This window comes from Trichosurus vulpecula, chromosome 4 (genome assembly GCF_011100635.1).
Source record: "Trichosurus vulpecula isolate mTriVul1 chromosome 4, mTriVul1.pri, whole genome shotgun sequence".
Lineage (NCBI taxonomy): Eukaryota > Metazoa > Chordata > Mammalia > Diprotodontia > Phalangeridae > Trichosurus > Trichosurus vulpecula.
The window spans coordinates 405,564,651-405,576,081 of record NC_050576.1 but is presented as its reverse complement, the minus strand read 5'-3'; positions in this window follow the sequence as shown (position 1 = coordinate 405,576,081).

Genomic DNA, 11,431 nt, shown 5'->3' with positions numbered 1-11,431 from the left:
ATTTGGAACAATTTTGTAGGGATGATGTGTCAGGGTCTGGCAGAAGCCAGATTAACCACCTGATGTACCCATTACATGCCTCAATCATTATTTTTTCTAATTCATTGTGACACATATTTTTAAAAACAAAATTACTCAACACATGCTCAGATCTATTCATAAAAATATAATGTACCTCATTAATTTTTTAAATTGAAAAATGTAACCAACAGTTTCCTAAGAAACTTAATTCATTTAAAAATGGTTCTTTAAAAATGAAGGCACAGAAAGGCAGAAGTATTCAGAAAGGCAGAATATAAAATGAATCCTTTTCGAATCATGATAAAATAAAAATTACATGTAATAAAGGGCATGGAAAAAAGACTAAAATATTGGAAACTAAACAATGCTAAAGAATTAGTAGGTAAAACAATAAAAAACAGAAACAATCAAAAACTTCATCAAAGAGAATGATAGTAATGAGATAAGATACCCAAAATTATAAGATATAGCCATAAGAGTTCATAGAGGAAATTTTATAACCTTTAAATGCTTTTATGAATAAAATAGAGAAAGAGAAAATCAATGAATTGAGCATGCAACTAAAAAAAGCTAGAAAAAGAACAAATAAAAAAACTTAATTAAATATCAATTTAGAAATTCTGAAAACCAAATAATAAAACTGAAGTTAAGAAAACTATTGAACTAATAAATAAAACTAGGAGCTGATTTTATGAAAAAAAACAGGTAAAATGGACAAACTTTTGGTTAATTTGATTTAAAAAAAAGAAATAAGAAAACCAAATTACCCATGTCAAAAAAGAAAAGGGTGAATTTGTCACCAATGAAGAAGAAATTAAAACAATAATAGGGAACTATTTTGGCCTACTGTATGATAATAAATCTGACAATCTAAGTGAAATGGATGAATATTTACAAAAAATATAAATTGCTCAGATCAACAGAAATAAAATACTTAGATAACCACATTTCAGAAAAAAGAAATTGCACAAGCCAATAATGAACATTGTAAGAAAATATGTTTGGGGGGCAGAGCCAAGATGGCAGAATGAAAGCAGGGACTTGTGTGAACTCTACCCCAAATCCCTACAAACACTTATGAAAATGACTCTCAACAAATTCTAGAGTTATAGAATCCATGAAATGACAAAGTGAAGCAAATCTCCAGCTCAAGGTGGCTTGGATGATCTCCGGGAATGGTCTATCACAACAGGCTGGGAGCAGAGTGAAGCCCAGCTTATGCCACATCATCACAGACCAGGACAGAGCAGACCTGGCAAAGCAGACCTCAGGACACTGAAACACTGAACCCTGGAGGTTTCAGACTTCTCAACCCACAAATGCCAAAGACAAGTCTGTTGCACTTAGGTGAAAGGAGAGTGACATCCAACCACAGGCCCAGGGCAACTGAGGTGGCTTCAGCAATGGCTGCAGCAGCCCCAGGCCCACAGACCATGGTGGGAATCAAGAGGCTAATCAGAGTGGGAGTGCAGGGAGCTCTTTACTGGCGCTAAGACAGGATTCTCTTGCTTTGCCCTGCTTGGATCTTGGTTGCAGTCCTGGTTGGTGGTTCTGGGGTGAGGAGGAGCACTGGTGTGGCAGAACTTGTTGTGGCCATGGTGAGAGAGTTCTCTTGGTAGTTAAAAGTCAGAAAAGAGTGCTCCAGACCACTCATAGACCAGAGCACAGGCCAGGAGAAGAGTAACAACTCTCATTGGATTATATCACCTCAGAAGAACTGAAAATTTACAAGTATCTAGAAGTAGCCTTGAAAACAGCAGCACAAAACCATTGAAGCTTGGGACAGAGCACTCTCCACTCTGGGAGCAGTCATACCTTGACAGAGAGCTGAAAAGTCAAATAATTGGCTGGGAAAATGAGCAGACAGCATAAAATCTCAGACTATAGAATCTTACTTTGGTAACAAAGAAGATCACAGCATACAGCCAGAAGAAGACAACAAAGTCAAAGATCCTCCATCAAAAGTCTCCAAAAAAAAATATGAATTGGCCTCAGGCCATGGAAGAGCTCTAAAGGAATTTGGAAAATTAAGTAAGAGAAGTACAGGAAAAATTGGGAAGAGAAATGAGAACGATTCAAGAAAATCATGAAAAATGAATCAACAGCTTGCTAAAGGAGACCCAAAAAAAGCACTGAAGAAAATAACACCTTAAAAAATAGAATAACCCAAATGGCAAGAGAGGTCCAAAAAGCCAATGAGGAGAAGAATGCCTTGAAAGGCAGAATAGGCCAAATGGAAAAGGAGGTCCAAAAGATCATTGAAGAAAATAATGCCTTAAAATTTAGAATGGAGCAAATGGAAGCTAATGACCTTATGAGAAATCAAGAAATTATAAAACAGAACCAAAAGAATGAAAAAATAGAAGACAATGTGAAATATCTCATTGGAAAAAACACTGACCTGGAAAATAGATCCTGGAGAGAGTACTTAAAAATTATTGAGCTACCTGAAAGCCATGATCGCAAAAAGAGGCTAGGTATCATCTTTCGAGAAATTATCAAGGAAAACTGCCCTGATATTCTAGAACCATGGGGTAAAATAGAAATTGAAAGAATTGACCTACCACCTCTTGAAAAATATAGCAAAAGCAAAACCCCTAGGAATGTTGTAGCCAAATTCCAGAGTTCCCAGGTCAAGAAGAAAATATTTCAAGCAGCCAGAAAGAAACAATTTGAGTATTGTGGAAACACAATCAGAATAATACACTATCCAGCAGCTTCTAACTTAAGGGATCAAAGGACTTGGAATATGATATTCCGGGGTAGGTCAAAGGAGCTAAGATAAAAACCAAGGATCACCTATCCACCAAAACTGAGTATAATACTTCAGGGGAAAAATGGAATTTCAATGAAATATATATACATACACACACACATACATATATACATATATACATAGAGAGAGAGAAAGAGACAGAGAGAAAGGGCACAGCGTGAGTTGAATACGAAGGGATGATGTCCAAAAAAGTAAAATTAGGGTGTGAGAGAAGAATATATTGGGAGGAGGAGAAGGGGAGAGATAGAATGGGGCAAATTATCTCACATAAAAGAGGCAAGAAAAAGCTGTTATAATGTCAGGGAAGAGGGGGTAGGTGAAAGGGAATGAGTAAACCTTACTCTCACCAGATTTGGCTTAGGGAGGGAATGACATACACACTCAATTGAGTATCATACCCTATAGGAAAGTAGGGGTAAAGGAATAAGGTGGGGGATGATAGAAGGGAGGACAAATTGGGTGAGGGGGTAGTCAGAGGCAAACGTTTTTGAAAAGGGACAGGGTCAAAGGAGAAAATTGAATAAATTGGGGATGGGATAGGATGGAGGGAAATATAGTTAATCTTTCACAACATGACCATTATGGAAGTGTTTTGCATAACGATTCATGTATAGCTTATATTGACTTGCTTGTCTTCTCAAGGAGAATGGGTGGAGAGGAAAGAAGGGAGAGAATGTGGATCTCAAAGTTCTAAAATCAAATGTTAAAAATTGCTTTTACATGCAACTAAGGAATAAGATATATAGGCAATTGGGTATATAAGTTTATGTGGCCCTATAAGAAGGTAAGAGGGAAGGGAATAAGGTGGGGGAGTGGGGTGATAGAAGGGAGGGCAGACTGGGGAGATGGGCAATCAGAATACATGTCGTCATGGAGTGGGGGTGGGGAGGGTAGAGATGGGGACAAAATTTGTAACTCAAAATCTTGTGGAAGTGAAGGTTGAAACTAAAAATAAATACAGTAATCTTAAAAAAAGAACGAAAACATGTCCAGGGCCAGATGGATTTACAAGTGAATTCTACCAAGCATTTAACGAACAATTAATTCTAATACTATATAAACTATTTGGAAAAAAATAGGTGAAGAAGGAGTCCTAACAAATGCTTTTCATGATACAGATATGGTGCTGATACCTAGACTAAGAAGCGCCAAAACAGAGAAATAAAATTATAGACCAGCTTCCTTAATGAATTTTGATGCCAAAATTTGGAAGAAAATTCTAGCAAGGCAAGTATGGTGGGATATCACAAGGATTGTACACTATGACCTGGTGGGGTTTATACCAGGATTTCAGTAATGGTTCAAAATTAGGAAAACTATTAGTATAATTGATCATATCAACAACAAAAGTAGCAGAAACCATATGATTATTTCAATGGATGCAGAAAAAGCTTTTGACAAAACAAAGCACTCATTCCTGTTACAAACACTACAGAGTATAGGAATCAGTGGAGTTTCTGTAGTGGTGAGAAGGATGGGGATTTTTTACTGTTTTCTCTTTTGGAATGCTAAGGCAATCAGACACCTTTGATAGGTCTTGCCTTTCAAACGTAATGGCAGGAAAAGTGGGACTTTTTGTTTTCTTTTGTTTGAGTGCTTCTCCGCACTAAAGTGGTCCAGTGCCTTTGACTGAGTCCTGCCTCTGTTTCAATCAAGAGTTCTTGATTGAATCTGGGGTCTTACATGACCTGCTTAAGTCACAAGAAATCCTAGTTCACATGGGTTTGAGTCCTATGGTTGTGATGCCCTCTGACCCTGAGAAGCATATATATGACCTGAGGTTGGCATTTTGTTTTGGGGCTCTCACTCACTGGTCTTGTGATTTAGCCAGACAAGACTCTGGATAGCCATCAAGGAGCAGCCCCCCACCCCAGCTTTAAAAACCCAGATGGTGATGCTTCTCTATCTGGTAACTATGTATTGCTATAATTAGACGTTTAGAAACCTGTCTACTACTTCATGTTTATTTGCTCTGTTTATATAATGTATGCTTCTAATTTCTGTTTGTATACTCTCTGGAGTTCAGGGTGCTGGCTTTCCCCCCTGAACTAAGTGAATGATATATATATATATATATATATATATATATATATATATATATATATATATATATATATATGTTTAATTAAAATAAGATTGCAAACCCCTTAAAGTTGCTTTCCTTAGAAAAGCAGATGAAAGAACTTGTTCTAGCAGCCCTCCTACATGCTGATTTTGTTGGTTTTGTTGGCCTTTCATCTCCACAGCAGCTGCTAGCAACATTGTTGTTAACAGTCTCCCTTAAACTGATAAATAGCCTCAATCTAAAACCATCAGCAAGCATTATATGCAATGGGGATAAGCTAGAAGTATCTCTAATGAGATTGTGGTTGAAGCAAGGATGTCTATTATCACCAATGTTTTTCAATTTTGTGCTAGAAATGTTAGCTGTAACAATAAGAGAAGAAAAAAATTGAAGGGATTAGAATAGGTAAAGAAGAAACTGAGCTTTCACTCTTTGAAGATGACATGATGATATACTATATAGATTCCTAGAGATCCAGTAAAAAAATAACTTGAAATAATAAACAACATTAGCAAAGTTACAGGATATAAAATAAACCAACATAAATCATTGACATTTCTATGTATTACTAACAAAGCCCAACAGCAAAAGATAGACAGCAAAATTCCATTTAAAGTTACTGTAAACATTATAAAATATTTGGGAGTCTATCTGCCAGAACAAGCCCAGGAAATATATGAACACAATTACAAAACACTTTTCACACAAATAATGTCAGATCTAAATAATTGGAAAAACATCACTTGTGCTTGGGTAGGTCAAGCAAATTTAACAAAAATGACAAGTCCACCTAAATTAATTTACTTATTCAGTGCCATACCAATCAAACTACCAAAAAATTATTTTATAGAGTTAGAAAAAATAATAACAAAATTCATCTGGATGAACAAAAGGTCCAGAATATCAAAGAAATTAATGAAAAGAAATTCTAGGGAATGTGGCCTTGCCATATCAAATCTCAAACTGTATTATAAAGCAGCAATCATCAGAACTACTTTTTACTGGCTAAGAAATAGAGTTTTGGACCAGGGGAACAAGTTAGGTACACAAGACACAATAGTCAATGACCGTATGATGAACCCAAAGACTCCAACTTCTGGGATAAGAACTCACTATTTGACAATTTTTTTTGGGGGGAACTAGACAATAGTAAGGCAGAAACCGGGCATAGACCAATGTCTTACACAATCTATCAAAATAAAATCCAAATGGGTTCGTGATTTAGATATAAAGGCTGATACTGAGATCAAATTGGGAGAACAAGGAATATTTTGCCTGTTTTACCTATTATTAGAATTAATTGTGCTTTAAATATTTGGTAGAATTCACTATTATGGAGAATGGAAGAATTTATGACTAAATGAGATTGAGAAAATTATAAAATGCAGAATGGATAATTTTGTTTGTGTTGAATTGAAAAGTTTTTGCACAAATGAAGCCAATGCAACCAACATTAGGAGGGAAACAGAAAATTGGGAAAGAATTTTTATAACTAGTATCTCAGATAAAGGTCTCACTTCTAAAATATATAGATAAATGAGTCAAATTTACAAGTATACAAGTCATTCCCCAATTGATAAACGGTCAAAGGTTATGAACAGGTAGTTTTCAGAGGAAGAAATTAAAGCTATCTATAGCCATATGAAAAAACGCTCCAAATCACTATTGATTAGACAGATACAAATCAAAACAACTCTGAGGTACCACATCACACCTATCTGACTGATGAACATGACAAAAAAGGAAGATGATAAATGTTGGAGAAGATGTGGGAAAGTTGGAACACTAATTCATTGTTGGTAGAGCTTTGAGCTGATCCAACCATTCTGGAGAGTAATTTGGAACTATGCCTAAAGAGCTAAAAATTGCGCATACTCTTTGACCCAGCAATAGCACTTCTAGGGCTGTATCCCAAAGAGATCATAAAAATTGGAGAAGGACCCATATGTACAAAAATATTAATAGTAGCTTTTTTTGTGGTGGCCCAGAAATTGGAAATTGAGGGGATGCCCATCAATTGAGGAATGGCTAAACAAGTTGTGGCTTATGAATATAATGGAATACTATTGTGCTATAAGAAATGATGAGCAGGCAGACTTTGGGACAACCTGGAAAGACTTATATGAACTGATGCTGAGTGAAGAGAGCAGAACCAAGAGAACATTGTACCAAGTAACAGCCACACTGTGCGAGGATTAATTTTGACAGACTTAGCCCTTCTCAGCAATGCAAGGACCTAGAATTTTCCCAAAGCACTTATGATGGAAAATGCCATCCACATCCAGAGAAAGAACTCAGGAGGCAGAATGCAAGGTGAGGCAGACTTTTTTCTCCTTTGTTTTATCTTGTTTTCTTTTCTTTTCTTTCTCATTGTTTCTCTCATTCGTTATAATTTTTTTTATGCAGCATGACTGATGTGAAAATGTGTTTAATAGGAATGTATGTGTAGAGCCCATATCAGACTGCATGCTACCTTGGGGAGGGAGGGTGAAGGGGGAGAAAATGTAAAGTGTATGGAAATGAATGTTGAAAACTGAAAATAAATAAATTAAATATTACTTTAAAAAGAAATGAAAGCTGTCTATATTCAAAAGAAAAAATGCTCTAAATCACTAGTGATTAGAGAAATGCAAATCAAATCAATTCTTGGGTACCACATCATACCTATCACATTGCCTAAAATGACAGAAAAAGAAAATGATAAATGCTGGAGAAGAGGTGGGAAAATTTGAACACTAATGCTTTGCTTGTGGAGTTGTCAACTGATCCATTCATTTTGGAATAGCCCAAAGGGCTATAAAACTGTGCATACCCTTTGACCCAGCAATACCATTTCTAAGGTTGTATCCCAAAGAGACCATAAAAATGGGAAAAGTACCCACATGTGCAAAATATTTAGAGCAGCTCTTTTTGTAGTGGCCAAAAAACAGAAATTGAGGGGATACCCATCAACTGGGGAATGGCTGAACAAGTTATGGTATATGAATCTAATGAAATACTATTGTACTATAAGAAATGATGAACAGGGAGGATTCAGAAAAACCTGGAAAGACTTATAGGAACTGATGCTAAGTGAGATGAGCAGAACCAGGAGAATATTGTACACAGTACAATAGCATTTGTGTATGTGTTTCATGGATCACTTTAGCTGTTTTGTAAAGCTAAATGGATAATTTTTATTACATTAAATTAAAAAGTTTTTGCGCAAATCCACCAAGATCAGGAGGGAAGTAGAAAGTTGGGAAAGAATTTTTATAACTGGTATCTCTGATAAAGGCCTCATTTTTAAAACATATTGAAAACTGAATCAAATTTATAAAAATACAAGCCATTCCGTAATTGATAAATGGTCAAATGAGATAAACAGGCAATTTTCAGATGAAGAAATTAAAGCATTTATAGTCATATAAAAATGCTCTAAATCACTATTGATTAAGAAAATGCCAATTAAAATAACTCTGAGGTACTACTTCACACCTATCAGATTGGCTAATATGACAAAGCAGGAAAATGATAAATGTTGGAGAAGATGTGGGAAAGTTGGAACCTAATTTGTTGCTGGTGAAGTTTTGAACTGATCCAACCTTTCTGGAGAGCCATTTGGAACTATACCCAAAAAGGCTATAAAATTGTGCCTACCCTTTGATCCAGCAATACCACTACAAGGTATGTATTCTAAAAAGATCATGAAAAAGGGAAAAGGACCCATATGCACAAAAATACTTATGGTTGCTCTTTATGTGGTGGCAAAGAATTGGAAATTGAAGGGATGTCCATTAATTGGGAAATGGCTAAAAAAGTTGTGTTATATGAAAGTAATGGAATACTTCTGTGTTATAATAAATTAAGAGCAGGCAGATTTCAGAAAAACCTCCAAAGACTCAAATGAACTGATGCTTAAGTGAAGTGAGCAGAACCTGGAGCACATTGTACACACCAACAGCAACATTGTACAATGACCAACTTTGATAGAATTAGCGGTTCTCAGCAATACAATGATCTAAGACAATTCCAAAATACTCATGATGGAAAATGTTATCCACATCTAGAGAAAGAGCTATGAATTCTGAATGTATATGGAAGCATGCTATTTCTTCTCTTTTTGTTGGTTTTGTTTTTTCTTTCTTTCTTGTAATTTTCCCCTTTTGTTTTGATTGTTTTACTAATGCTGAAATCTGTTTAATATGATTGTACATGTGTAGCCTATATCTAATTTCATGCTATCTTGGAGAGGTTGGAGGGGAGGGGGGATTTGGAACTCAAAATCGTATAAAAGTGAATGTTGAAAAACAAATACATAAAAACTAAAAATAAAGGCAATGTAAAGGAATGAATATTTGTTATTTGAATAGTCAAGTAGATAGTATTCAAAGTGAAATATTCAGTACATTTCCACCAGCTTTCACACTTAATTAACCCACATCTGATGGCTACAAATTCAGATCACCAAAAGGACAATGCTAAAGCACAGCATGGGGCAGCTAGGTGGTATAGTGGATACAGCACTAGATCCAGAATTAAGGAAGATCTGACTTCAAATATAGCCTCAGACACTTACTAGCTGTGTGACCCTGGGTCACTGTAACAACAATGTTGCTAGCAGCTGCTGTGGAGATGTGAGATCGACAACATCAGCACACAGAATGGCTGCTAGCACAGGTTCTTTGACATGCTTTTCTAAGGAAAGCAACTTTAAGGTGTTTACAATCTCACTTTAATCAACCATGCATATATCATTCACTTAGTTCAGTGGGGGAAGCCAGCACCCTGAAGTACAGAGCAAATACAGACAAGTTACAAACAGAGAAAATATAAATGGAGCAAATAATAGAAATCAACAGACAGGCTTTGTCTGATCAAGACATCACATACATAGTTACCAAAAAGAGAAGCACCAACATCTAGGTTTTCAAAGCTGGAGAGCTGTTAACAATGGCTACCCAGAGTCTAGTCGTGTCAAATCACACAACACTCTTCCAGTGAGTGAGAGCCCCAAAGTGAGAATGCTTACCTCTGAGCTTATATAAACTTCTTCAGGGTCAAAGGACATCACAACTATGTGATTCAGACCCAAGTGACTTAGGTCATCTTGTGACTTAAATGTTTGCTCAGGGTCAGAGGGTGGAACTAGGCCTTCCCTTGACATAAGCAGGTCATCGAATTCAATCAAAGATTCCTTAGTCCTGAGAAGCACTCCAAAACAAAGATAACAAAAAATCCACTTTGCTTGCCATTATATTTGAAAAGCAAATCTCATCAAAGGTACTTGATTATCTCAGCATTCAAAAGGAGAAAACAGTAAAAAAAAAGTCCCACCCTAGTTATTATAACAGTAACTTAACCCTGTTTGCTTCAGGTCCTCATCTGTAAAATGGGGGCAAAATTGAAAAGGGAATGGCAAACCATTTTAGTATTTTTTGCCAAGTATACCCCAGAGACAAATCCTTAGGGTCACAAAAAGTCACACATGACTGAAAAATTCATATATTGCCACTCACTCATTTTTGAATCTGTGCTATAGTTTCTTGCAGAAAATAACTGCGAAAATGAAAATTTATTTCTGGTTGCATGTATGCTTCCTGACTGTGTTCTGACTTCTTTGGCAGTCCCAAAGTACAGATCATCTCATTGACTGAATGTGAGCAAACTTAGCTTACTATATCTACTAGTTGGCCTTGGATACCAGATCATACTTCAGCCTCATATGCTAGCCAGTCATAGGTTCTTTCACTATTTGTCTGTCCCCACTTTTCTACATGTTCCTCAGAACAAAATTCCCTTTCTGCTACATGTGCTATCTTCCTATAATAAAATATACATTCTTTAAGGATAGGACCTATCTTAAAAAAAGTAAAAAAAAACCATTTGTATCCCTGGAACTCATTATAGTGCCTGACACATAGTAATGCTTTTCTAATTTTTTAAAAATCATTTATTCACTCATTCTGAGGTTTGGGTGAATTCATGATGGGAGAAATGTAACCTTAAGATGGCAATATTTGCTAAGGGTCAATTATTAAAAAGTCTGGCTGTGCCATGGTCTGATTTTATTTTGTTCATTATTATAGAAAGAGATAACTAGCTAACTAGATGGATTTATAGATAGATAGATAGATAGATAGATAGATAGAGTGTATATTAAATGCTTATTTACTGCCTGGCACTATGCTAAACACTGGAAATACAAACATAATCAAAGACGGTCTCTTTCTATCCTAAAGTAGCTTGCTCTCTAATGAGGGAAGAAAATGTATAAAAGCAAATGGGAATGGGAAGGAAGATGTAAAAAGGGGCAAGGTATAAAAATTCCAGAGAATCAGGAGCAGAGGTAGGTTAGAAAAGAGCACATTTGGCTTGTTCAGTTCCTCAAATGGAGAGTCAGGATCCCACTAATCAAAAGAGAGAGCCTCAGGGGTAGAAGCATCTCTAGCTTGAGAAGACAGAGGCACAGAGGTGTAAAAGTTGAGAGAGTCAGGAAAGGAGGAGAATGAGAAATGAGCAAGAATGGCCTATGCACTTCTTCAAATGAAAGTTCTGAACCAGAAGACTAAACCAGGAGTTAAGAGACT